General features: G+C 42.1%; 2 long non-coding RNA genes across 3 annotated transcripts in view; one reads left to right on the forward strand and one right to left on the reverse strand.

The window, feature by feature from the left end:
• LOC113632491 (uncharacterized) overlaps positions 1-25,709 on the forward strand; it is a 30,388-nt gene extending 4,679 nt beyond the window's left edge. For both annotated transcript variants that reach the window (XR_003437832.1, XR_003437831.1), the window contains 4 exons: positions 4,523-4,838; positions 5,712-5,802; positions 19,554-22,820; positions 25,535-25,709. This is a non-coding gene — a long non-coding RNA (uncharacterized LOC113632491). The remainder of the gene's footprint in view (positions 1-4,522; positions 4,839-5,711; positions 5,803-19,553; positions 22,821-25,534) is intronic.
• LOC113632492 (uncharacterized) lies at positions 97-25,003 on the reverse strand. Its single transcript, XR_003437833.1, has 3 exons — positions 23,661-25,003; positions 1,578-2,037; positions 97-1,331 (listed from the first exon to the last, which is right to left on the reverse strand). It is a non-coding gene; the product is annotated as an uncharacterized LOC113632492 (long non-coding RNA).
• Positions 25,710-26,769: the final 1,060 nt, after the last annotated feature.

Here is a 26,769-nt window from a genome sequence, read left to right on the forward strand (position 1 = left end):
AGCTGCTCCGCGGCATGTGGAACCCTCCCGGACTGGGGCACGAACCCGTGTCCCCTGCATCGGCAGGCGGACTCTCAACCACTGCGCCACCAGGGAAGCCCTGATAGCACCTTCTGATGCACAAAATTTTTTAAAGTTGAGGAAATGTAATCTGTCCATTATTACATGAGTATTGTAACCATCTGCCTTTGCTTATCTGTAACTTTCCACTCCAACGGTAAGAAACCTGGCTTCCAACATTTGTCATTCATTGAATTTATTGCTTGCTCCGTTCCAGCTTAGTACAGATATAGTAGTTTCAGTACTGTTAGCCACTAACACCATGGAAAGAACTTACAGAGTCCAGTATTTAGGTATGGCACAGTTTGCCTTTGTTCTACAGATTCCATTCTTTTCTGTAGCTAACTAGGTCAAGTACCTTTTGCCCAATAACAGTTGAGTTTTTTTCATACATTTCTAAATCAGATTATTTTTCACATTCTCTGTTCTACCCTATGACACTCCCATATCATAAATAACTATATTTGAATATGTTACTTACTTGTTGGGTCGTAAAAATCCATGGTTTTAGACTAATGCCACAGGAGGAGCTAAGCATTTCCCTCCTATCTTCTGGCTTAGGTGTCACACTTAGAAGAGTGTCTACCCCGAGATTCTGCATATATTTACTAAAAGGGCTTCGTTTTATACCTCTCATCTTTAATCCATCTGGATTTCCCTTTCAAATAACAAAAATGCTATTTCAAATTTTAAAAAAATAAAAATTCACCAGTCCCCTCTTAAAATATGTGGGCAGACACAAAAAGTCACCTTTTGTATAGTTTCATTTATAGGAAACATCTAGAATAGGTAAAGAAACAGGTAAAGGAAGAGGATTAGGGGTTGTGAGAGGCTGGGGGAGGGAGGAATGGGGAGTGCGTGCTTTGGATACAGGGTGTTATTTGGGGGGAATTAAATAGTTTGAAACTATTCAGTGGTGATATTTGCACAGCGTTGTGAATACTTAATTTCACAATTTAAAATAGAAAAAGTTTAAATTTTATTATTTCACACGTAAAACATAAAGGACGGGATGCCATAAATGTGGGGAAAAAAAATAAAATTACAAACCACACAAACGCAAACAACTACAGGGGAAGGAAAGTAAATTTTGGGTGGGGGAGTGGGTTGATGGTGTAGATCGGGAGTTGACAGCAGTGGTGGTTGCAGAGCCAGCTCTGCCTGGGTGTGTGGTGGTTTCTGAAATGGCTTTAGGTCTCCTGCAAGAGCTGGTGCATGCTCTCCCTGCAGGGGTGGTGAATTTTGACCTGGCTCTGGGTCTCTGGCTGGAGCTGTGAGAGAAGAAAAGATTACCCACATGCCTGCCTTTCCATGTCCTTTTCCAAGGACAGAAATCTTCCCAGAACCTTCCAGAGAAGGCCCAGCCCAGGAACTTCTCAGACTGCAGTCCACCAGATGGGTGGTTTGGGGCCAGTCTTTGCTCCTGGCCCAACACCAGCCTCTGGGTACTCCTCCCTGTGTGGCCCAGAACTCACCCCTCCCACACACTCACATGCAGCCACCCCCGGCCTTCCCACCTTTGGTCTCTGCCTTGGTGGGCTCCAGGTCCTCCAGCTGACTCAGGGGAAGGTTGACATAGTGTTCCAGGTCAGAGCTGGATGTGCTGAGCTGCACATAAGCCCAGGAAGGGACCCTGGAGAATGGCTTGGGTGGTATGCGGGCAGGAGGCCTTTCCCATTCATCTCTGGGCCCTGGTTCTGGAGAACCCTCCATGGACACACTCACCAGGATGCTGCGTTGGCCCTCGTTGGCAGTGTGGTGCAGTGGCCCCTCACTTGGGGAGATGGATTAAGTGTCGCCATCAACAAGCTCCTCGTGGCTCTGTGGGGTGGGGCTCTGCAATGACAGTGACCAGCAGCCAGCCTGGCCCGGATGTATCAGAGCCCTGCCAGGCCTTTATCTTATCGCTGCTTCTCCTGCCTGCTAGACCTTCGGCTTCCAGATCAGGCACAGACCCGTGTCTGCTCAGATATCCACCTGCTCAGATATCCACCTGGGAGGAAAGAGATGCCTCTAGAGGGCTTGGGATAAACCTCGGGCAAAAGGGCGCTGCCCCAGCTCTCCACATCCCACCCAGCCAGCTTTGACCTGGAGTGTGGATATGACCAGCTCACCAGGCTTCTGACCTGCTCTTGCTTGAAGTAGACCCACTCCACATAAAACCCCGACGTCCACACATACAAGGAGGGGACATAGGGTTACCTGGGTGGAATCAGAGTGGTGGCCTGGTATAATTAATTCCTGCATCATATGGTAGTGCTACTTTTAATTTTTTGAGGAACCTCCATACTGTTTTCCATAGTGGCTATACCAATGAACATTCCCAACAAAATGCATGAGGGTAAAAAAAAAAAAAAAAAAAAATGCATGAGTGTTTCCTTTTCTCCACATCTTTGCCAGTACTTGTTATTTGTTGTCTTTTGGTTGATAGCCATTCTTTCAGGTGTGAGGTAATAACCTCATTGTGGTTTGGGTGTGCATTTCCATGATGATAAGTGATATTGTTTATCCTTTCATGTGTCTGTTGCCCATCTGTATATATTCTTTGGGAAAATGCTTGATCTTCTGCCAATTTTTTAATTGGTTTTTTTTTTTGGAGGTTGAATTGTGTGAGTTTTTGGTCCATTTTGGATATGAACCCCTTACCAGATATATTGTTTGCAAATATTGTCTCACATTCAGTAAGCCGCCTTTTCATTTTGTGGATGGTTTCCTTTGCCGTTGAAAAGCTTTTCAGTTGGATGGAGTCCCATTGGCTTCTTTTGCTTTTGTTACCCTTGCTTAAGGAGACAGATCCCCAAAATATTGCTAAGACTGATGTCAAAGAGCATACTGCATATGTTTTCTTCTAGGAGTTTTATGGCTTCAGGTCTTACATTGAAGTATTTGATTCATTTTAAGGTTTTTATAGATGTATGAGTAAGGATTCCAGTTTGATTCTCGTGCATGTAGCTGTCCAGTTTTCCCAACACAGTTATCGAAGAGGCTATCTTTTCCCCATTGTATATTCTCACCTCCTCTGTCATAGATGAACTGACCATAATGTGTGGGTTTATTTCTGTGCTCTTAGTTCTGTTCCATGGATCTATGTGTTTCTTTGGTGCCAATACCATATTGTTCTGATGATTCTAGGTTTGTAGTATAGTTTGAAATCAGGGAGTGTAACATATCCAGATTTGTGCTTCTCTTAAGATTGTATTGACTTTTCAGGTTCTTTTGTGTTTCCATACACATTTTAGAATTCTTTGTTTTAGCTCTCCAAATAATCCCATTGGTATTTTGATAGGATAGGAATGGTATTGAATCTCTAGATTGCCGTGAGGTGTGGAATCATTTTAACGATAAGAATTGTTCAAATCCATTAGCACAGCATATTTTCCCATTTGTTTGTGTGGTCTTCAATTTCTTTCATAAAGGTCTTCCAGTTTTCTGAGTACAGGTCTTTTACTACCTGGTTTAGATGTAACCCTTAGGTATTTTATTTTTGTTAATGTTATTGTCAGTGGAGTTGTTTTCTTAATTTCTCATTCTGATAGTTTGTTGTGAGTGTATAGAAATGCAGCCGATTTCTGTAGATTAATTTTCTATCCTGCAACTTAACTGAATTTTCCAATGGGTCCTATCTGTTTTGGGGTGTCTTCTTCAGGCTGTTCTATAGAGTACCATGTCATCTACAAACAGTGACAGTTTTACTTTTTTCTCTGCCATTAGATTCCTTTTATTTCTTTTTCTCATCTAATTAGTATGGCTAGGACTTCCTAGACCTTGGAACGAAAGTGGCGAGAGTGTTCAGGGTTAGAGTTAGGTTTAAGCATAACTGGCCCTCTTTCCCTTCCTCCCTCTCCATCTCTCTGAGGCCTCCAGGAAGGACAGGACTAGTCTAGGGTCACACATGACTTAGGGACTTGAGCTGGACCATTGTTTCTCTGCCCCTGGTCATGGGCCTGGTTTTGTGTACTATCTGTGTAATTCTTTGATCAGGTGTTTATTCAGAGCTTTCCCTATTTTTAATGGGGTTTGTGTTAGAGTTCTTTGTATATTTTGAAACAAATCCTTTGTTAGATATGTGTTTACAAATATTTTTCTCAGTCTGTGGCTTGTCTTCTGATTTTCTGAATAAGGCCTTTCACAGAGTAGAAATCTTTAATTTTACAAAGTCCATGATATTCCTTCTTTGTGGATTGGCTTTTTGTGTTTTTTGTTAAAACTTGGAGCTCATGATCTACATGACCAAACCCAAGCTCCTGTCAATTTTCTTCTGTGTTTTCTTCTATAATTTTGAATAGTTTTGTATTTAAAATTTTTCTATGAATAATTTTGAGTGAATTTTGTGTAAGTTTGCATCTACATTCATTTCATTCCATGCGGTTTCCAATTAATTGTTCCTTAACTATTTTTAAGAAAGTTGTGGAGTGCTATCTCTATTTCAGTTTGAATTTCCACAGTTTAATGGATTCAGCAGTTCTGCCTGCAGGGAGCGCTGTCACCAGTGAACTGTGAGTGAGGCGCGGCCTGCAGTTCCGGGACTGTCCACAGGGGGGCCAAGCCCACCTCGCTGACCCACGGCGCATGCGCATTCCACCTGGGACTTGGCTCTGCGCGCCTGAAAGGAATTCTGTTGCCTCAGGCACCCGCTTGGGCCTGGGATGCCTCGCTGACAGCGTCTCTGCCAACAGGAGCTCAGTCTCCTTAGGGCTCGCTGGGGTTCAGCTTCAGAACAACACAGGACTGCGTCCATGCAGACTGGAGCTGAGTTTCCTTACGACCGGGAGGAAAAGGTGAGAAAACAGTGAGGAAAAGTGGGGAGAATTTCCTATGTGCGACTGACTGCTGAGAGGCGGTCCATCTTCATACAACCCAGGAAGGGCTTCATGTTGAAAACTGGGTTTTCGTCAGTTTTGTGGGCAGTGTAACCGGCATGACTTATGTGGTGTCCATTTTTCCCAGCACTGCTTATTGTGGGGACTGTCCTTCCCCTTGGTGTGTCCTTGGCCCGTTTGTCATAAATTAACTGACCCCATCCACGTGGGTTTAATTCTGGGCCCTCTGTTCTGTTCCTTTTGCCCACGTGCCTGTTTCTGTGCCAAGTCCACACTTTTGGTGACTGTGGCTTCCTGCTGTAGTGTGAGGTCAAGGAGCGAGATGCCTGTTCTCCTTTCTGAGGATCGCTTTGGCTAATTGGGGTCCTTTGTGGTTCCATACAAATATTAGGATGATTTGCTCTGTTTCTGTAAAAAGTACCATTGAAATTTGGTAGGGATTGCATTCACTATGTACATTGCTTTGGGTAGAATGGAAATCTTAATAACGTTAATTCTTCCATTGCATGAGAACAGGGTATCTTTCCCTTTATTTGTGTTCTTTTTCAATTTCTTCATCAGTATCATAAAAGTTTTCCATGTGCAGGTCTTTCACGTCCTTGGTTAAATTTATTCATAAATTTAAATGAATACCATTCCATTCTTTTTGATGAAACTGTAAATAGGGGTTTTTTCCCTCTTTCTGATGGTTCATTGTTAGTGTTTAGAAATGCAACTGATTTTTGTGTATTGATTTTGTTACTTTACTGAATGCATTATTTCTAGTAATTTGTTGGTGGAATGATGTGTAAAATTGGAATTCAAAAACCCAACTCTTTCTACCACATCCAGGTCATCCACAACACGGAAGAAAGTGGCTCCTAATATAATCTTCCCACAGTGCCTCTAAATTACGTGTGGACTTTGGGTGAACTGGATCTGGGTAAGGCTGGCCTCTATATGAAGTTTGATGTTTTCTCTGCTTTTCTGGCATGGTATTCACATGGTGTTTTGAAAAGTAATTTACTTTCCAGTAATTTTGAACATACAACTCTACATACATAAAAACAAGTCTTGTATCTTGATTAAATATATTCCTAAATATTAATGTTGACATTTAAAATGGAATTCTTTTCATAATTTTTTCAGATTATTGCTAGTGTATACATATAAGATAGATTTTCATGAATTGATACATTTTCTTTTTCATTTTAACATCTTTATTGGAGTATAATTGCTTTACAATGGTATGTTAGTTTCAGCTTCACAACAAAATGAATCAGTTATATATATACATATGTTCCCATATCTCTTCCCGCTTGCGTCTCCCTCCCTCCCACCCTCCCTATCCCACCCCTCCAGGCGGTCACAAAGCACTGAGCTGATCTCCCTGTGCTATGCGGCTGCTTCCCACTAGGCTATCTACCTTACGTTTGGTAGTGTATATATGTCCATGCCTCTCTCTCGCTATGTCACAGTTTACCCTTCCCCCTCCCCATAGCCTCAAGTCCATTCTCTAGTAAGTCTGTGTCTTTATTCCTGTTTCACCCCTAGGTTTTTCATGACATTTTTTTTTCTTAAATTCCATATATATGTGTTAGCATACGGTATTTGTCTCTCTCTTTCTGACTTACTTCACTCTGTATGAAAGACTCTAGGTCTATCCACCTCATTACAAATAGCTCAATTTCGTTTCTTTTTATGGCTGAGTAATATTCCATTGTATATATGTGCCACATCTTCTTTATCCATTCATCCGATGATGGACACTTAGGTTGTTTCTATCTTCTGGCTATTGTAAATAGAGCTGCAATGAACATTTTGGTACATGACTCTTTTTGAATTGTGGTTTTCTCAGGGTATATGCCCAGTAATGGGATTGCTGGGCCATATGGTAGTTCTATTTGTAGTTTTTAAAGGAACCTCCACACTGTTCTCCACAGTGGCTGTATCAATTTACATTCCCACCAGCAGTGCAAGTGTGTTCCCTTTTCTCCACACCCTCTCCAGCATTTATTGTTTCTAGAGTTTTTGATGATGGCCATTCTGACTGGTGTGAGATGGTATCTCATTGTAGTTTTGATTTGCATTTCTCTAATGATTAGTAATGTTGAGCATTCTTTCATGTGTTTGTTGCAGTGTGTATATCTTCTTTGGAGAAATGTCTATTTAGGTCTTCTGCCCATTTTTGGATTGGGTTGTTTGTTTTTTTGTTATTAAGCTGCATGAGCTGCTTATAAATTTTGGAGATGAATCCTTTGTCAGTTGCTTCATTTGCAAATATTTTCTCCCATTCTGAGGGTTGTCTTTTGGTCTTGTTTATGGTTTCCTTTGCTGTGCAAAAGCTTTGAAGTTTCATTAGGTCCCATTTGTTTATTTTTGTTTTTATTTCCATTTCCTAGGAGCTGGGTCAAAAAGGACCTTGCTGTGATTTATGTCAGAGTGTCCTGCCTATGTTTTCCTCTAAGAGTTTGATAGTTCTGGCCTTACATTTAGGTCTTCAATCCATTTTGAGCTTATTTTTGTGTATGGTGTTAGGGAGTGATCTAATCTCATACTTTTACATGTAGCTGTCCAGTTTTTCCAGCACCACTTATTGAAGAGGATGTCCTTTCTCCACTGTACATTCCTGCCTCGTTTATCAAAGATAAGGTGACCATATGTGCATGGGTTTATCTCTGGGCTTTCTATCCTGTTCCATTGATCTATCTTTCTGTTTTTGTGCCAGTACCATACTGTCTTGATCACTGTAGCTTTGTAGTATAGTCTGAAGTCAGGAAGCCTGATTCCTCCAGCTCCGTTTTTCGTTCTCAAGATTGCTTTGGCTATTCGGGGTCTTTTGTGTTTCCGTACAAATTGTGAAATTTTTTGTCCTAGTTCTGTGAAAAATGCCAGTGGTAGTTTGATAGGGATTGCATTGAATCTGTAGATTGCTTTGGGTAGTAGAGTCATTTTCACAATGTTGATTCTTCCAATCCAAGTACGTGGTATATCTCTCCATCTATTTGTATCATCTTTAATTTCTTTCATCAGTGTCTTATAATTTTCTGCATACAGGTCTTTTGTCTCCTTAGGTAGGTTTATTCCTAGATATTTTATTCTTTCTGTTGCAGTGGTAAATGGGAGTGTTTTCTTGATTTCACTTTCAGATTTTTCATCCTTAGTGTTAGGAATGCCAGAGATTTCTATGCATTAATTTTGTATCCTGCTACTTTACCAAATTCATTGATTAGCTCTAGTAGTTTTCTGGTAGCATCTTTAGGATTCCCTATGTATAGTATCATGTCATCTGCAAAGAGTGACAGCTTTACTTCTTCTTTTCCGATTTGGATTCCTTTTATTTCCTTTTCTTCTCTGATTGCTGTGGCTAAAACTTCCAAAACTATGTTGAATAAGAGTGGTGAGAGTGAGCAACCTTGTCTTGTTCCTGATCTTAGTGGAAATGCTTTCAGTTTTTCACCATTGAGGACGATGTTGGCTGTGGGTTTGTCATATATGGCCTTTATTATGTTGAGGAAAGTTCCCTCTATGCCTGCTTTCTGCAGGGTTTTTTCATAAATGGGTGTTGAATTTTATCAAAAGCTTTCTCTGCATCTACTGAGATGATCATATGGTTTTTCTCCTTCAATTTGTTAATATGGTGTATCACGTTGATTGATTTGCGTATATTGAAGAATCCTTGCATTCCTGGAATAAACCCGACTTGATCATGGTGTATGATCCGTTTAATGTGCTGTTGGATTCTGTTTGCTAGTATTTTGTTGAGGATTTTTGCATCTCTGTTCATCAGTGATATTGGCCTGTAGTGTTCTTTCTTTGTGACATCCTTGTCTGGTTTTGGTATCAGGGTGATGGTGGCCTCGTAGAATGAGTTGGGGAGTGTTCCTCCCTCTGCTATATTTTGGAAGAGTTTGAGAAGGATAGGTGATAGCTCTTCTCTAAATGTTTGATAGAATTCGCCTGTGAAGCCATCTGGTCCTGGGCTTTTGCTTGTTGGAAGATTTTTAATCACAGTTTCGATACGTTTCTTTTTTTGAATTTTATTTATTTTTTTATACAGCAGGTTCTTATTAGTCATCCATTTTAAACACATCAGTGTATACATGTCAATCCCAATCTCCCAATTCATCACACCACCACCCGCTGCTGCTTTCCCCCCTTGGTGTCCATAAGTTTGTTCTCTACATCTGTGTCTCAGTTTCTGCCCTGCAAACCAGTTCATCCATACCATTTTTCTAGGTTCCACATATATGCGTTAATATGCGATATTTGTTTTTCTCATTCTGATTCTTACTTCACTCTGTATGACAGTCTCTAGATTCATTCACGTCTCTACAAATGACCCAATTTCATTACTTTTTATGGCTGAGTAATATTCCATTGTATATATGTACCACATCTTCTTTATCCATTCATCTGTCGATGGACATTTAGGTTGTTTCCATGACCTGGCTATTGTAAACAGTGCTGCAATGAACATTGGGGTGCATGTGTCTTTTTGAATTATGGTTTTCTCTGGGTACATGCCCAGTAGTGGGATTGCAGGGTCATATGGTAATTCTATTTTTAGTTTTTTAAGGAACCTCCATGCTGTTCTCCATAGTGGCTGTATCAATTTACATTCCCACCAGCAGTGCAAGAGGGTTCCCTCTTGTCCACACCCTCTCCAGCATTTGTTGTTTTGTACATTTTCTGATGATGCCCATTCTAACTGATGTGAGGTGATACCTCATTGTAGTTTTGATTTGCATTTCTCTAATAAGTAGTGATGTTGAGCAGCTTTTCATGTGCTTCTTGGCCATCTGTATGTCCTCTTAGGAGAAATGTCTATTTAGGTCTTCTGCCCATAGATTGGGTTATTTGTTTTTTTAATATTGAGCTGCATGAGCTGTTTATATATTTTGGAGATTAATCCTTTGTCTGATGATTCATTTGCAAATATTTTGTCCCATTCTGAGGGTTGTCTTTTCGTCTTGTTTGTAGTTTCCTTTGCTTTGCAGAAGGTTTTAAGTTTCATGAGGTCCTATTTGTTTATTTTTGTTTTTATTTCCATTACTCCAGGAGGTGGATCAAAGAATATCTTGCTTTGATTTATGTCAAAGAGTGTTCTATGTTTTCCTCTAAGAGTTTTATAGTGTCCGGTCTTACATTTAGGTCTCTAATCCATTTTGAGGTTTTTTTTGTGTATGGTGAAGGGGGGTGTTCTAATTTCATTCTTTTACATGTAGTTGTCCAGTTTTCCTAGCACCACTTATTGAAGAGGCTGTCTTTTCCCCATTGTATATCCTTGCCTCCTTTGTCATAGATTAGTTGACCATAGGTGCATGGTTTTATCTCTGGGCTTTCTATCCTGTTCCACTGATCTGTATTTCTGTTTTTGTGCCAGTACCATGTTGTCTTAATTACTGTAGCTTTGTAGTATAGTCTGAAGTCAGGGAGTCTGATTCCTCCAGCTGTTTTTTTTCCCTCAAGACCACTTTGGCTATTTGGGGTCTTTTGTGTCTCCATACAAATTTTAAGATTTTTTGTTCTAGTTCTGTAAAAAATGCCATTGCTTGGGGTTTCCCTGGTGGCGCAGTGGTTGAGAGTCTGCCTGCCTATGCAGGGGACACAGATTCGTGCCCCAGTCCGGGAGGATCCCACATGCTGCAGAGCAGCTGGGCCCGTGAGCCATGGCCGCTGAGCCTGCGCTCTGCAACGAGAGAGGCCATGATGGTGAGAGGCCCGTGTACTGCAAAAAAAAAAAAAAAAAAAAAAATTCCATTGGTAATTTGATAGGGATTGCATTCAATCTGTAGATTGCTTTGGGTAGTATAGTCATTTTCACAATATTGATTCTTCCAATCCAAGAACATGGTATATCTCTCCATCTGTTTGTATCATCTTTAATTTCTTTCATCACTGTCTTAGCGTTTTCTGCATAGAGGTCTTTTGTCTCCCTAGGTAGGTTTTTTCCTAGATATTTTATTCTTTTTGTTGCAGTGGTAAATGGGAGTGTTTGATAGAATTCACCTTAATTTCTCTTTCAGATTTTTCATCATTAGTGTATAGCAATGCAAGAGATTTCTGTGCATTAATTTTGTATCCTGCAACTTTACCGAATTCATTGATTAGCTCTAATAGTTTTCTGGTGGCATCTTTAGGATTCTCTACGTATAGTATCATGTCATCTGCAAACAGTGACAGTTTTACTTCTTCTTTTCCAGTTTGTATTCCTTTTATTTCTTTTTCTTCTCTGATTGCCGTGGTTAGGACTTTCAAAACTATGTTGAATAATAGTGGTGAGAGTGGACATCCTTGTCTTGTTCCTGATCTTAGAGGAAGTGCTTTCAGTTTTTCACCATTGAGAATGACGTTTGCTGTGGGTTTGTCATATATGGCCTTTATTATGTTGAGGTAGGTTCCCTCTGTGCCCACTTTCTGGAGAGTTTTTATCATAAATGGGTGTTGAATTTTGTCAAAAGCTTTTTCTGCATCTATTGAGAGGATCATATGGTTTTTCTTCTTCAATTTGTTAATATGGTGTATCACATTGATTGATTTGCGTATATTGAAGAATCCTTGCATCCCTGGGATAAATCCCACTTGATCATGGTGTATGATCCTTTTAATGTGTTGTTGGATTCTGTTTGCTAGTATCTTGTTCAGGATTTTTGCATCTGTATTCACCAGTGATATTGGTCTGTAATTTTCTTTTTTTTGTAGCATCTTTGTCTGGTTTTGGTATCAGGGTGATGGTGGCCTCAGAGAATGAGTTTGGGAGTGCTACTTCCTCTGCAATTTTTTTGAAAGAGTTTGAGAAGGATGGGTGTTAGCTCATCTCTAAATGTTTCATAGAATTCACCTGTGAAGCCATCTGGTTCTGGACTTTTGTTTGTTGGAAGATTTTTTTTTTTTTTTTTTTTTTGTGGTACATGGGCCTCTCACTGTTGTGGCCTCTCCCGTTGCGGAGCACAGGCTCCAGACGCACAGGCTCAGCAGCCATGGCTTACTGCTCAGCCGCTCCGCGGCATGTGGGATCTTTCCGGACCGGGGCACGAACCCATTTCCCCTGCATCGGCAGGTGGACTCTCAACCGCTGCGCCACCAGGGAAGCCCTGTTGGAAGATTTTTAATCACAGTTTCAATTTCATTACTTGTGATTTGCCTCTTCATATTTCCTATTTCTTCCTGGTTCAGTCTTGGAAGGTTATACTTTTCTAAGAATTTGTCCATTTCTTCCAGGTTGTCCATTTTATTGGCATAGAGTTGCTTGTAGTAGTCTCTTAGGATGCTTTGTATTTATGCAGTGTCTGTTGTAACTTCTCCTTTTTCATTTCTAATTTTATTGATTTGAGTCCTCTCCCTCTTTTTCTTGATGAGGCTGGCTAATGGTTTATCAATTTTGTTTATCTTCTCAAAGAACGAGCTTTTAGTTTTATTCATCTTTGCTTTTGTTTTCTTTTTTCTATTTCATTTATTTCTGCTCTGATCTTTATGATTTCTTTCCTTCTGCTAACTTTGGGTTTTGTTTGTTCTTCTTTCTCTAGTTCCTTTAGGTCCAAGTTTAGATTGTTTATTTGAAATTTTTCTTATTTCTTAAGGTAGGCTTGTATTGCTATAAAATTCCCTCTTAGAACTGCTTTTGCTGCATTCCATAGGTTTTGGATCCTCATGTTTTCATTGTCATTTGTCTCTAGGTATCTTTTGATTTCCTCTGATTTCTTCAGTGATCTCTTGGCATTTAGTAACATATTGTTTAGCCTCCACGTACTTGTGTATTTTATGTTTTTTTCCCTGTAATTGGTTTCTAATCTCATAGAGTTGTGGTCAGAAAAGATGCTTGATATGATTTCAGTTTTCTTAAATTTACTGAGGTTTGATTTGTGACCCAAGATGTGACCTATCCTGGAGAATGTTCTGTACGCACTTGAGAAAAAAGTGTAATCTGCTGTTTTTGGATGGAAGGTCCTATAAATATCCATGAAATCTATCTGGTCTATTGTGTCATTTAAAGCTTGTGTTTCCTTATTAATTTTCTGTTTGGATGATCTGTCCATTGGTGTAAGTGAGGTGTTAAAAGTCCCCCACTGTTATTAAGTTACTGTTGATTTCCCCTTTTATAGCTGTTAGCTGTTGCCTTATGTATTGAGGTTCTCCTATGTTGGGTGCATATATATTTATAACTGTTATATCTTCTTAGGTTGATCCCTTGATCATTATGTAGTGTCCGTCCTTGTCTCTTGTAACATTCTTTATTTTAAAGTCTATTTTATCTGATATGAGTATTGCTACTCCACCTTTCTTTTGATTTGCATGGAATATCTTTTTCCATCCCCTCACTTTCAGTCTGACTGTGTCCCTAGGTCTGAAGTGAGTCTCTTGTGGACAACATATATATGGGTCTTGTTTTTGTATCCATTCAGCAAGCCTGTGTCTTTTGGTTGGAGCATTTAATCCATTTACGTTTAAGGTAATTATCGATATGTATGTTCCTGTTACCATTTTCTTAATTGTTATGGGTCTGTTTTTGTAGGTCCTTTTCATCTCTTTTGTTTCCAACTTAGAGAAGTTCCTCTAGCATTTGTTTTAGAGCCGGTTTGGTGGTGGTGAATTCCCTTAGCTTTTGCTTGTCTGTAAAGCTTTTGATTTCTCCATCAAATCTGAATGAGATCCTTGCTGGGTAGAGTAATCTTGGTTGTAGGTTCTTCCCTTTCATCACTTTACATATGTCATGCCACTCTCTTCTGGCTTGTAGCATTTCTGCTAAGAAATCAGCTGTTAACCTTATGGGAGTTCGCTTCTATGTTATTCGTCATTTTTCCCTTGTTGCTTTCAATAATTTTTCTTTAATTTTTGCCAGTTTGATTACTCTGTGTCTCTGCGTGTTTCTCCTTAGGTTTATCCTGCCTGGGACTGTCCACTTCCTGGACTTGATTAACTATTTCCTTTCCCATGTTAGGGAAGTTTTCGACTATAATCTCTTCAAATATTTTTCAGGTCCTTTCTCTCTCTCTTCTCCTACCCTACAGGGACCCCTATAACGCAAATGTTGTTGCATTTAATGTCCCATAGGTCTCTTAAGCTGTCTTCATTTCTTTTCATTCTTTTTTCTTTATTCTGTTCTGCAGCAGTGTTGTTGCAGTGTGTTCCACCATTCTGTCTTCCAGGTCACTTATCTGTTCTTCTGCCTCAGTTATTCTGCTATTGATTCCTTCTAGTGTATTTTTCATTCAGTTACTGTGTTGTTCTTCTCTGTTTGTTTGTTCTTTACTTCTTAGATCTTTGTTAAACACTTCTTGCATCTTCTCGTTCTTGGCCTCCATTCCTTTTCCGAGGTCCTGGATCATCTCCACTATCATTATTCTTTCTTTTTTTTTTTTTTTTGGTACACGGGTCTTCACTTTCTTTTTTTTTTTTTTTTTTTTTTTTTTTGGTACGCGAGCTTCTCACTGTTGTGGCCTCTCCCGTTGCAGACCACAGGCTCCGGATGCGCAGGCTCAGCAGCCATGGCTCACGGGCCCAGCCACTCGGCGGTATGTGGGATCTTCCCCAACCGGGGCACGAACCCATGTCCCCTGCATTGGCAGGCGGACTCTCAACCACTGCACCACCAGGGAAGCCCACTATCATTATTCTGAATTCTTTTTCTGGAAGTTTGCCTATCTCCACTTCATTTAGTTTTTCTCTGGTTTTATCTTGTTCCTTCATCTGGTGCATAGCCCTCTGCCTTTTCATCTTTTCTATCTTTCTGTGAATGTGGTTTTTGGTCCACAGTCTTCAGGATTGTAATTCTTCTTGCTTCTGCTGTTTGCCCTCTGGTGGATGAGGTTATCTAAGGGGCTTCTGCACGTTCCTGATGGGAGAGACTGGTGGTAGGTAGAGCTGAGTGTTACTTCGGTGGGCAGAGCTCAGTATAACTTTAATCTGCTTGTCTGCTGATGGATGGGGCTGGGTTCCCTCTCTGTTGGCTGTTTGGCCTGAGGTGACCCAACACTGGAGCCTTACCAGGGTCTTTGGTGGGGCTAATGGCAGACTCTGGGAGGACTCACGCCAAAGAGTACTTCCCAGAACTTCTGCTGCCAGTGTCCTTGTCCTCACGGTGAGCCACAGCCACCCCCCAACTCTGCAGGAGACCCTCCAACACTAGCAGGTAGGTCTGGTTCAGTCTCTATGGGGTCACTGCTCCTTCCCCTGGGTCCCGATCTGCACACTACTTTGTGTGTGCCCTCCAAGAGTAGAGTCTCTGCTTCCCCCAGTCCTGTTGAAGTCCTGCAATCAAATCCCGATAGCCTTCAAAGTCTGATCCTCTAGGAATTCCTCCTCCTGTTGCCAGACCCAGGTTGGGAAGTGTGACATGGGGCTCAGAACCTTCACTCCAGTGGGTGGACTTCTGTGGTATAAGTGTTCTCCAGTTTGTGAGTCACCCACCCAGCAGTTATGGGATTTGATTTTATTGTGATTGCACCCCTCCTGCCATCTCATTGTGGCTTCTCCTTTGTCTTTGGATGTGGGGTATCTTTTTTGGTGAGTTCCAGTGTCTTCCTGTCGATGATCGTTCAGCAGTTAGTTGTGATTCCGGTGCTCTCGCAAGAGGGAGTGAGAGCACGTCCTTCTCCTCTGCCATCTTGAACCAATCCTAGATCGCCCGTTCTTACAGATCTTCAGATTTGTTAGCCTCTGCAGTTGCATGAGCCAGTCAGCCAGTTCCTTATAATGAATCAATCTCACATAAGTCCTGTTAGCTGTTTTCCTTAAGTTTTGGTCAGTAATCCTTTTCTTGTCTAGTGTGCTAATGTTTTTCATGTAAGATATGTCACAAGATTGATGGCATCAAACCTTCAACTTCAGCTTTCCTTCTTTTGCAAGTTAGGATTGGGTTTAGGTCAACTCCCCACCAAGCTTTTTTTATTGCTACCATTTAAAGGTGAGTTCTAATCCAGGAGCCTGTCAGTTTGAACATGAATTGGATCATTTTTGAGGGGAGTGGTTCGGTACCAATGGGTTGTGGAGCTCCCTACAGTCAGCCACGTCAGACTCCGAGCCTGATAGTTTTCCTGTAATTTTGCTGAATTAGTTGACTAGCTCAAATAATTTTTTGTTAATAAAGGAAGTTTTATTTATAAGATGATGTAGTCTGTGTTCCATGCATAGACACAGTTTTAATTTTTCCATTGACACATGGGTGCCTTTTATTTGTTTCCTCAAGACTGGGTAGAACCTCTAGTACACTATTGAGTAACAGTGGTGAAGGCCAGCTTCCTGGCCTTGTTTCTGATTTCAAGAATAAATCTTTAACTTGAGCATGATGTTTCCTGTGGCTTTGTATACTACTCTTTTCCATATTGAACAAATTTCCTTTTATTCCTACTTTCTCGAGTGTTTGTATCATGAAATAGCACTGGATTTTGATTATAGCTTTTTCTGTAATAATTGATATGATCATGTGTTTTTACTTCACACCTTTATTGTGGTTTAATACATTGCTTAGTTTTAATGTTGAACAACCTGACCTTTCTGGTGTAGAGACATTTGCTTGTGGCATCATCCGTTTCATGTTCAGTTGGTTTCATGCTCTTATTTGTGGAGGATTCTTACATTCCTATTTATAAGGTATACTGCTGTTGTTTTCTTTTTTATGATGTATTTGTGTGATTTTTATTCATTTGGTTTGGTGTTAGTGGTTTGGAGGGTTAGCATTAGGGCTGAGACTGGTGTGGGGGCCAAGTTGGGTCATGGTTTATGTTTGCTGTTGCGATCTAATTTTTATGGTTATGACTTATTTATGCATATGGTTAATTAATAAGCATTACGGTTTGATTATGGTTATGGTTTTGTTTATTGGTTAAGGTTTATGGTTTTGGTCTCAGGGTCTTTGGCCTTAGGGTTCTGTGTTGGAGTATGGGTGTTAGGGTATGGGTTAGAATTAGGGTACAGGTAGGATATGGGTATGAATATGGGTTAGGGTAAGGTACAGGTTTAGGGTATAGGCTAGAGCTAAGGTTAGGTCAGGGTTTAGGGTCAGGGTCAGAGTTTAGGGTTAGGGTCAGTGTCAGGATTAGGGGTCAGGGTTGAGCTAGGCCATTGCTTTTCTCCTTCTCCTGTTCTGGGCTCTGATAGAAGATGAATGAAATGTCTGCTCTGGCCACTCACTGTTCCAAACTGAACTCAACCTCAGCCAAGTGTTCTTAGGGTCTCAGAGGTCATGCAGGGTTTCCCTCCACGCTCCCACCTGGGAAGGGTGATGCAGGCCCCACTCTGTCAGGGCAGCCCCACGTCCAGCAGAGCCCTGACATGCAGGGTACTCAGTAGACACGTGTGGATTTTTTTTTTTTTTTTTTTTTTTTGGCTGTGTTGGGTCTTCGATGCTGCACACGGGCTTTCTCTAGTTGCAGCGAGCGGGGGCTACTCTTTGTTGCGGTGCACAGGCTTCTCATTGTGGTGACTTCTCTTGTTGTGGAGCATGGGCTCTAGGCACATGGGCTTCCGTAGTTATGGCACGCAGGCTCAGTAGTTGTGGCACACGGGCTCTAGAACGCAGGCTTGGTAGTTGTGGCGCATGGGCTCAGTTGCTCCGCAGCATGTGAGATCTTCCCAGACCAGGGCTTGAACCCGTGTCCCCTGCATCGGCGGGCGGATTCCCAACCACTGCGCCACCAGGGAAGCCCCGACGTGTGGATTTTATACAGGAGTGGGTGCATTGAGCTGCCAGCCCCCAGGTGCTGCCTTCTTGAGGTCTGGTGGGGCCCTCCTGGGACTGGATGTGTCCTTTGTTCCATCTGCATGGGTGTAGAAACAGGACTCAGAACAGCCCTTGGCCTCTGAGCATCCAGGCAGACATCCATGGCCTTCCAGCTCAGGTCAGCCTTGGCCCCTCAAGCCCCCTGTGGCCAGTTACTGACTGTGCTGCTGGGTAATTGAACAACTACCTGGGCAGCCGAGACAGTTCCTTGGGATGTTTCAGTTCCCAGCATCCATGTCATTGAGACAAATAGCTCTTCCCTTACAGCCTCTTAGCCTGCCAAGACAAGTAATAACCCTCCAGATGTTGAGCTTGGCCCTGGTCATGACAATAGTGAACAGACTGTGGCCCTGAAATTCTTTGACCTTCTGGTTGTAACAAAGATTGACATTCATGTTCATTGAGAATCAAAGGTATGGAAGCATCTGGGCCTCCTAGCAGGCAGTTTCATGTTGTGGCCATATGGCCTTGGGGAGATATGTGCATCCCTGGCCCATACCCTGTGGTCTCTGGAAAGACACCAACTGTGTTATCATGGTATAAAATAATCCATGAGACTCCCTCTGTTTCATTTCAACTACTGCAACTCTAGTAGTTGGTCTCTGCTCTTCATAGAGAGAAGAGACTGGAAAATGAGCAAATTTGTTCCTTGTGGGTGAGTGAGTAATGTGGCCAAGGGGTAGGCATGGCTCCCACCCCCCAGGGCCAGGAATGAGGTCTGTGTGCCTTCTGAGGGCACACAGGCTATTCTTGGCCAGTCTTTAAAATGTGAGGACCGGATGCCCAAACCAGGAACCCTGAGTTTACCACCAGCAACAAAGTTGCTTTTTCAGCAAATGGAAGAGCTTCTTGCCAAACTGGGAGGACAGGATTGGATGAGTGGCCACAGCCCCTGACCCTAAGTGAATCCCGTCCTTCCTTGGGCTTCAGATACACAGCTATGCAGTAGGCTGTCAGTAACGTGGTATCTGCTGCTTTCCGCAACCCAGCATCTATTCTCAACATCTCAGCTTTTGGGAATTACATCTTGCCTGCTTCCGGTCCACACATTTGCAGAGGATTGATCCCATGTTCCACCCCGCCTTGAAGATGGACATATGATCCACCTCTAGCCAATCCCATGTTCCATCCTCTTGGCGCTCTGGTGGGTTCAAGCATGAGACCATGACCTAAGCCAGAGCAAAGGTATTTAAAGCCATGACTTTTCATGGAACCTAAAGAAGGAGAGACCCTTCCCAGTAGGATGGACATGAGTGGGTGTTAGCCTGCAGTTGCTGAAGGCTCCTGATGCAGAGAGACTGTGCCTGTGGATGGGGCCACCACAAAGTCACTTAGTAAGAGAAAGGGACCAGGTCATACTGTGAGAGTGTGAGCTTGTCTCACCAGGCTCAAAACCACTCCTATAACTGCCTCTTGCAAGTATATTATTTTCTATCATTAAGAAATTTATTAAATTAACTTATTTCCTGTCAGTAAGTGTGTCCAGTCCCTTGGAATCAAAAAATTCCTTGCTGACACATCAGAACCAATAATCCCTGAGGCTCCCTTTGGCAGGGTGTCCTCACCTGGGGGGTCATGGTGGGCAGAGGTGGCAACACTGGGTGGGGTCAGATCTTAGGGGAGCTGCTGGGCATCTCTGTTCTTGTTCCTTCCCTGTCTAGAAGAGGGAAACCCCAGAGTAATGAGAGGAGAACCAGCAGGGGAAAGGGGTCCCTGGGTGGCTAATTGGTCCGTTTGTATTTGCCTTATTTTAGGGGCATTTTGTTAATGTGTTTTTATTACAAAATCACCCATTTCCTCTACATTTCCAGTTTGATACAATAGCTTTCTCTTATTTGACTTTTAATTTTTCCTTCCTTCTAGCTTCCTACAGAATTGTCACAATGAATGAACACATTTTGATACCTTTTTATATATTAACTGAAGTCCATATTTTATTCTAATTCCCTTTGTTTTTCCTTTCTCTGTCCCAGATCCCATCCAGGGCACCACATAACATGTAGTCATCATGTCTGTCTGGCCTTTGACAGTTTCTCAGACTCTCCTTGTTCTTTGTGGAGGAGGACTCGTCAGGTATTTTGTAGACTGTCCCATGTTGGGATTTACGTGGTGTTTTTCTGTCACGATTAGACTGGGTTTATGGGTTTTGAGGAAGCAAATCACAGAGGTCAAGTGCGTTCTCATCATTTTAGGTCAAAGGAACAGGCTCTCAAGGCAACTTATCACCATTCATGTTAACTTTGGTCACGTGGCTGAGGTCCTGTTTGTCAGTTTTCCCTGCTGTGAAGTTATTTTTCCCATGTCCATGCTGTGTATCTTATTTAGGAAGAACCCACACTTCAGAAGAGGGTTACCCTCCTCGATGGCTGGCTGGCTGTGTGTCTACATCAGTTATTTGGAATTCTTCTGCATAGCACATTTCTATTCAACACAGTTCATAAAAAGTGTTTGTAGTCATTTTACTAGTGTGGACACCTGAATAGTTTTTACACTTGTGGTTATAATTCAGCAGTACAGTACAGTATTTGGGTGCTTAGTTCATTCTTGCTTTGACTGTTGAGCGCTTTCTCCACTGTCTCATGGAATTACGTCAAATGAAAACATCTTGTGAGTCGTCCATCCCCCCAGCCCCCTGCTGGTACTTCTTTACTTTGATACTTTAAGATTATCCTGGCTCATATATTTACTGAGTCCTAGTAGCAGCCATTTCTTCAAAGAGCCCTGATTCCTTTAATTAGAGGATGGTATTAAAAACTTACGTTTGAAAGCTAAATGTACTCAGCTGATAACGCACTGAAATACATATGCATGTATTCCAACCTGTGCATATACACCTAATTATAAAGATTTCTATGTGGAACTGTCTGTATCCATGTTAAACTAAAGATGAATTTATATAGATGTCATCACCCTGATCCATTATTACATGGATATTGTAACCTTCTCCCTTTGCTTATCTGTAGCTTCCTATTCCAATGGTTAGAAACCTGGCTTCCATTTTTTGAATTCATTGCTTGTTCCATTCCAGATTACAGATACAGTGGCTTCAACATTCTTAGCTCCTGCCTGCAGGGAAAGAACTTTGAGTCCACTGTTTGGGTACAGTACATTTTGCATTTAGTCTAGAGATTCCATTTACTTCCAGAATTACTAAGGTCAGCACCTTTTGTCCCACTACCAACAGTGAGGTTTTCTCATACATTACTAAATCAGTTTTTGTTAAATTCTGTAATGCATCCTGTGGCACTCCCATATGCTAAATAACTAAAATTGAATACATTATGATTTATTTGTTGGGCTGTAAAAGTTTCTGGGTTTAGACAAATGCATAGTGGCAGGTATTCATCACTGAAGTATTGTATGGAATATTTAAGTCCCCCACCCATAACCTGTTTACCGTCTGTTTTACCTGTTTCCGAATGTCATAAATGGGGTCATACAGTGTTTAGCACTTCAGACTGGATTCTTCTGCTTAGCAATATACATGTAAGGTTCATCTATGTTTTTGCATGGGTTGAGGGTTCACTCCTTTGCTATACCATTGTATATATGGAAGGAAAAATAATTTTCCCTCTACCCTTCTTTGTTCTTCATTGAGGTCCCCTCCTTACCCCCCATAAAAAATGAAAGGCAGATGAACTGGAGACAAATAATCAGAAGTTTAATAACATATGTACCTCCTATATGCAAGGGAGATACTCAGGAACACTGAGTAATGCCCTGAAATGGCCCAAACCATCACCTTAAATACCATCTTCATCTAAAGACAAAAGAAAGGAAGGGTATGGGTGTTGTGCAGATTTAAGTAGTAGCTTTCTCCATTGGTAGAGTTTCTTGAGATTTAGTCATCCTTCCTATTCCTTGTAATGGAAAGGGAGATAACCTTTCAAATGGAGATTTCCCTTATAAATATATATATTTCCCTCACAAAAGGGCAATCTTGACTTGGTTTTCAGAGATTCTCATGTTGTCTTCTTTTTAAAAAAAAAATAATAATCAGCTCAAAATAATCCTTATGCCAAGAGGCATATTGGGGTGGCATATTCCACTCCCCTTGAAATGGAGGTACCCCAATTTGCTTATGCATTCTTCTGCTGAAGAACATCCTGGTTTCTTTAAGTTTATAGCCATTATGAGTAGAAGTGCTGTGCTTAATTACATCCTTGTTTGCGTTTGGACATAGTTCTGAAAAGCAGTTGTCTAAATACTGGAGGCAGGATGTTGGATCCTGAGGTGAGTCTTATTTAGCTTTGGAAAAAACTTCCAAAATATCTTTTAAAGTAGCTGTATATGCATTTCACCAGCAGTAGAGGAGAGTTCCTGTTCACCTCCCATCAATCAGTAGTGGCTTTTTTTTGGAGTTTATTAATTCTAATAGGTGTGCAGTGCTATCTCTGTTTTCATTTGTAATTCCCTAATGGTATATGATGTTGGGCATATTCTTGTATGCTTATTTACTGTCTGTATAATCTTCTTTGGCCAGTGTCTGTTCTAATCTTCACCCATTTTTAAGGAGGTTTGTTCTAGATTTTTTGGTGTAATTTGAGTACAAATCTTTTATCATGTTGCAAATAATTTTTCTTTCAGTTTGTGGCATGTCTTTTGGTTTTCTGAATAAGGTATTTCATGGAGTCTAATGTTTTAAATTTTTAAAGTCCATGTTCATTTTATTTCTTTTGTGGATAGGCTTTTGAGGTTTTGTGTTAAAATCCATCACCAAATCCAAGGTAATGTAGATTTGCTTCTGTGTTTTCATCTACAGTTTTTATAGTTTTCCATTTTAAATTTGTCTGTGGACAATTTTGAGTGAGTTTTGGTGTAGGCTGTAAAGTTTGTGTCTACATTCTTTTGATTGCATATGGTTTCCAATTATTCTGTAACTCTTTTTGGAGAAGTCATGGGATATTTGGCTCCATTTCAGTTTGAATTTCCAAATTTAGTGGTTTCTGCAGGCTTGCCAGCTTGGAGCATGGGCTCCACTGAACTGAGAGGTTGTGGCCTGCACTTCCCAGTTGACCAGCAGGAGGTGGTACGCCCACCTTGCTGATCCTTGAGGTGCATATGTGCTCCACTGATGAACTTGGCTTGTGAAGGAACTTGGCTTCTCATGCTGCTGATTGAAGTTCAGTCTCTTCAGGATCCGCCATGGTTTCAGCATTGGGACAACACTGTTGAGTCCATGCAGGCAGGAACCAGATGTCTTCAGGAACTGCCAGGAGGCACCACCATGGGACGAAAAGGTGAGGAAAAGGTGGGGAGAAACCTCCTGTGTGTGCTTTACTGCTAAGCGGCGGGGGGCGGGGGGGGTGTCCATTTTCAGAGGACCCAGCAGAGGAAGGGCTTGATGTGGAAAATTGTGGATATTAGTTTTGTGTGTGGTGTTGACAGTGTCTGGTGTTCTTTGATGTTTGGTGTAGAGCTTTCTTGGCACCATTTATTGAGGGGACTGTCCTTTCCCTGTCTTGTGTTCTTGGCTCCTTTGTCATGAATTAACTGATGACGTACAAATGGGTTTCGGTTCCTCCGGCCCATACACCTGTTTTTGTGCCAGAACTACACTGTTTTAGTTACTATAGCTTCATAGTGTAGTATGAAGTCACGGAGGGAGATGCTTCCAGCTGTGTTTTTCTCTTAGGCTCACTTAGGCTATTCAGGGTTCTTTGTTGTTCCATACAATTGGTAGGATTGTTTGTTCTGTTTCCATGAGAAATGCAGTTTGAATATTGGAGGGATTACATTGAATGTGTACACTGCTTTTTTTGCCAAATTAAGTTGTATGGACCCCTCCTTGGGATCCATACAGCTACATAGTTGTCTAAATATAGCCAGTCCTCTACTAGTGAGTGAGATTGAACAATTGGCTGTCTCGTTGAACTGGTTCCCCAAAAGGGGACTAGACTGGACGAGAGGCCACCACATGGTAAGAACATCTCTTTGTTTTCTGTGTGTGTTGTACGTCCTAGTCTGTTCTTGATACGATTGAAGCTTCAGTCTCTGTTGTCTGTCCTAATGCTCTTGAAACCCCTTGCTGCAAATGTGGGCACACGTTGAGCATTTTTAAAGGCCACTGGGGCACTTACCACTGGAAGACTTCCACGAAAGGATAAGTCTGTCACAGAGCAGGGTAGATGAGCACTAGGCATCCTGCTGACTGAAAAAAATGTAAGTAGGCAACTGTGAATGCGCACAGCCTCCAGAACCCCTGGTGCATTCCCACCTTCAGGCTGTAATCAAAAACCCAAGAGCACATCCTAGAGCACATCCTTTGTGTTGGTCTGTTGTATCCCAATTTGCCATCCCGGGGCAGGGTACATGTCTCTGTTGGACAGGTCTCTCCCCACTACCCTCCACTGCAGATCCCTAGGGATCCCTTCTCAGACACAAACTCTTTACAAATGTTTCTGCCAGATTTCAGGAAAATCACCTTGCCTACTGGGAAAACAAGAAAAGGACCCCCAAATCGTCCAAAGTCCTTGGGTCCTTGTAGCTGAGCAAATGGAGAACTGGACACACACCAAAGGGGCATTTGGCCTCCCTGCCCAATTTAGTCTGAGGAATATTCCACAGTCCTTTCCCCACTTGGGTGGGTGTCCAAACCCTCCTGAACATCTTAGTCTCTGGGGAAGAAAAGGCACTGATTATAACTGATGCAAAGGAGGAAGCTGATAAGACCAAAATAATGCAGGACACACTCTATACCAGACTTGAATCCAGGCCATTCCTGACATGGACTCTAGGGGTGGAACCATTAAGAGGAAAACGGTCAGCAGCACCTCACACAGTTCAGGGACTTGATACTTCAGGGCATTCAATAGGCTGCGAAGAAACCCATAAATTAGAATAGGATTCAAGGAGTCATCCAGGGACTGAAGGAAAACCCCCTCGGATGTCCTAAGCAACTGCTTAGGATTTGTGGGGAAGAAGGGGGAGAGGTGGTGGGGAGCAGAACCAGCACCCCTGAGAGGCAGCTGGGGTAGGGGAGGGGCTCCCATGCCCCAAGGGGGAAGAAGGGGGACTGTTGGGAGGGCAGAGGATCAGAAGGGAGCACAGCCAGCATTTCCCCTACCCACTTGGGCCCCAGGGAGCCTGCTGAGATCCCAGGCCTGACCCTCTGCCCACCAAGGCCCCCTTCAGCCATGTGGGTCTTGAGGGAGTGGGAGGGAGGGAAGGGGGAGCAAAAGTAAAGACCAGACTGAGGGGACAGGTGCCTCTGAGAGGGGAGGAGTTTCTACACCCACTGGGGCCCACCCACATTAGGGGTTCAGCAGTGACAGGGGAGACCCTCAGGAGAGCAAAGGAATGGAAGGGAGCAACAAGTGCTTCCCCTGCCCTCTTGGGCACCCAGGGAGCCTCTTGGGCTCCCAGGACTAATGCTCCACCCTCAGAGTCTCCTTCCTGCTGCACAAAGCCTAAGCCCCACCCCTACACCCAGCACCCTAAGACCCCCTCCAACCCTGCTGGGCCTAAACCCTGCCCACACACCCCTTTATCTCCAAACTCCACAGTGCAAGGCACCCCTCAGGCCATGCTGCTTTTCCCTGCCTAGGTCCCACCCCCAAGGCTTTTTCCAGCTACAAGGACCTGAGCCTAGGCCCTGCTGCCCCCACTAAAGCCCGCTGCTGCCTAAGTTCCACTCCCTGTCTAAACTCTGCCTCCACAGCCAAGGCCTTGTCTGGCATTTTTCTTTTTTTTTTCTTCTTTCAGGTTGTGGTTGTTTCACCTTCTAGTTGATTCATTTATATTTTTTCTAATTTTTTATTTTTCTAATTACATTTTAATCTTTATACTTTGTTATTCTGCTCCTTTGGGCTTGTTCCCGCCCCCCTTTTTTTCTGTTTTTATGTTGTGGTTCTGTTTTGCCTAGTTGTAGTTGTTTCAATTATATTTTTATTTTTCTTAATATATTTTTTATTCTTTGTTATTGTACTGCGCCTTCTTTTCTTTTGCTGTGCAGCTTGTGAGATCTTGGTTCCCAGGCCAGAAGTCGGGCCTGAGCTGCTGTGGTAAGAGCACAGAGTCCAAACTGCTTGACTACCAGAGAACCTCAGACCCCAGGGAATATTAATCAGAGTGAGATCTCCCAGAGGGTCCTCATCTCAGCACCAAGACCCAGCTCTACCCAACTGCCTGCAAACTCCAGTGCTGGAAGCCTCAGGCCGAACAAACAGTAAAACAGGAACGCAGTCCCACCCATCAAAAAAAGAGACAACAGACTATGTTACAGATGAAGGAGCAAGGTAACCTACCTGAAAAAGAATTCAGAGTAATGATAGTAAAGATGATCCAAAATCTCAGAAATAGAATGGAGGCACAGATCAAGGTCTTTAACAAAGACCTAGAAGAACTAAAGAACAAACAAACGAGATATTAATCAAACTAACAAAAATTAAATTCAAAGAAAAAATATTAAAAGCAGCAAGGGAAAAGAAAAAAATAACATACAAGGGAATTTGCATAAGGTTATCAGCTGATTTCTCAGCAGAAACTGCAGGCCAGAGGGAGTGGCAGGATGTATTTAAAGCCATGAAAGGGAAAAACTTACAACCAAGATTACTCTACCCAGCAAGGCTCTCATCCAGATTCGAGGGAGAAATCAAAAGCTTTACAGACAAGCAAAAGCTACGAGAATTCACCACCACCAAACCAGCTTTACAACAAATGCTAAAGGATCATCTCTAGGCAGGAAACACAAAAGAAAAAGACCCACAAAAATCCAAAACAATTAAGAAAATGGTAATACGAACATACATATCAATAATTACCTTAAATGTAAATGGATTAAATGCTCCAACCAAAAGACACAGACTGGCTGAATGGATACAAAAACAGGACCCATATGTGTTGTCTACAAGAAACTCACCTCACACCTAGGGACACATGCAGACTGAAAGTTGAGGGGATGGAAAGAGATATGCCATGCAAATTGAAATCACAAGAAAGCTGGAGTAGCAGTACTCATATCAGATGAAAGCGATTTTAAAATAAAGACGGTTACAAGAGATAAGGAAGGACACTACATAATGCTCAAGGGATCAATCCAAGAGGAAAATAAAGCAATTATAAATATTTATGCATCCAACATAGGAGCACCTCAATACATAAGGCAAGTGCTTATAGCCATAAAAGGGGAAATTGACAGTACCACAATAATAGTGGGGGACTTCTAACACCCCACTTACACTAATAGAT

The sequence above is a fragment of the Aethalodelphis obliquidens genome, unplaced genomic scaffold, assembly GCF_003676395.1.
Source record: "Aethalodelphis obliquidens isolate GAN/ISIS:26980383/991018 unplaced genomic scaffold, ASM367639v1 scaffold37, whole genome shotgun sequence".
Taxonomy (NCBI): Eukaryota; Metazoa; Chordata; class Mammalia; order Artiodactyla; family Delphinidae; genus Aethalodelphis; species Aethalodelphis obliquidens.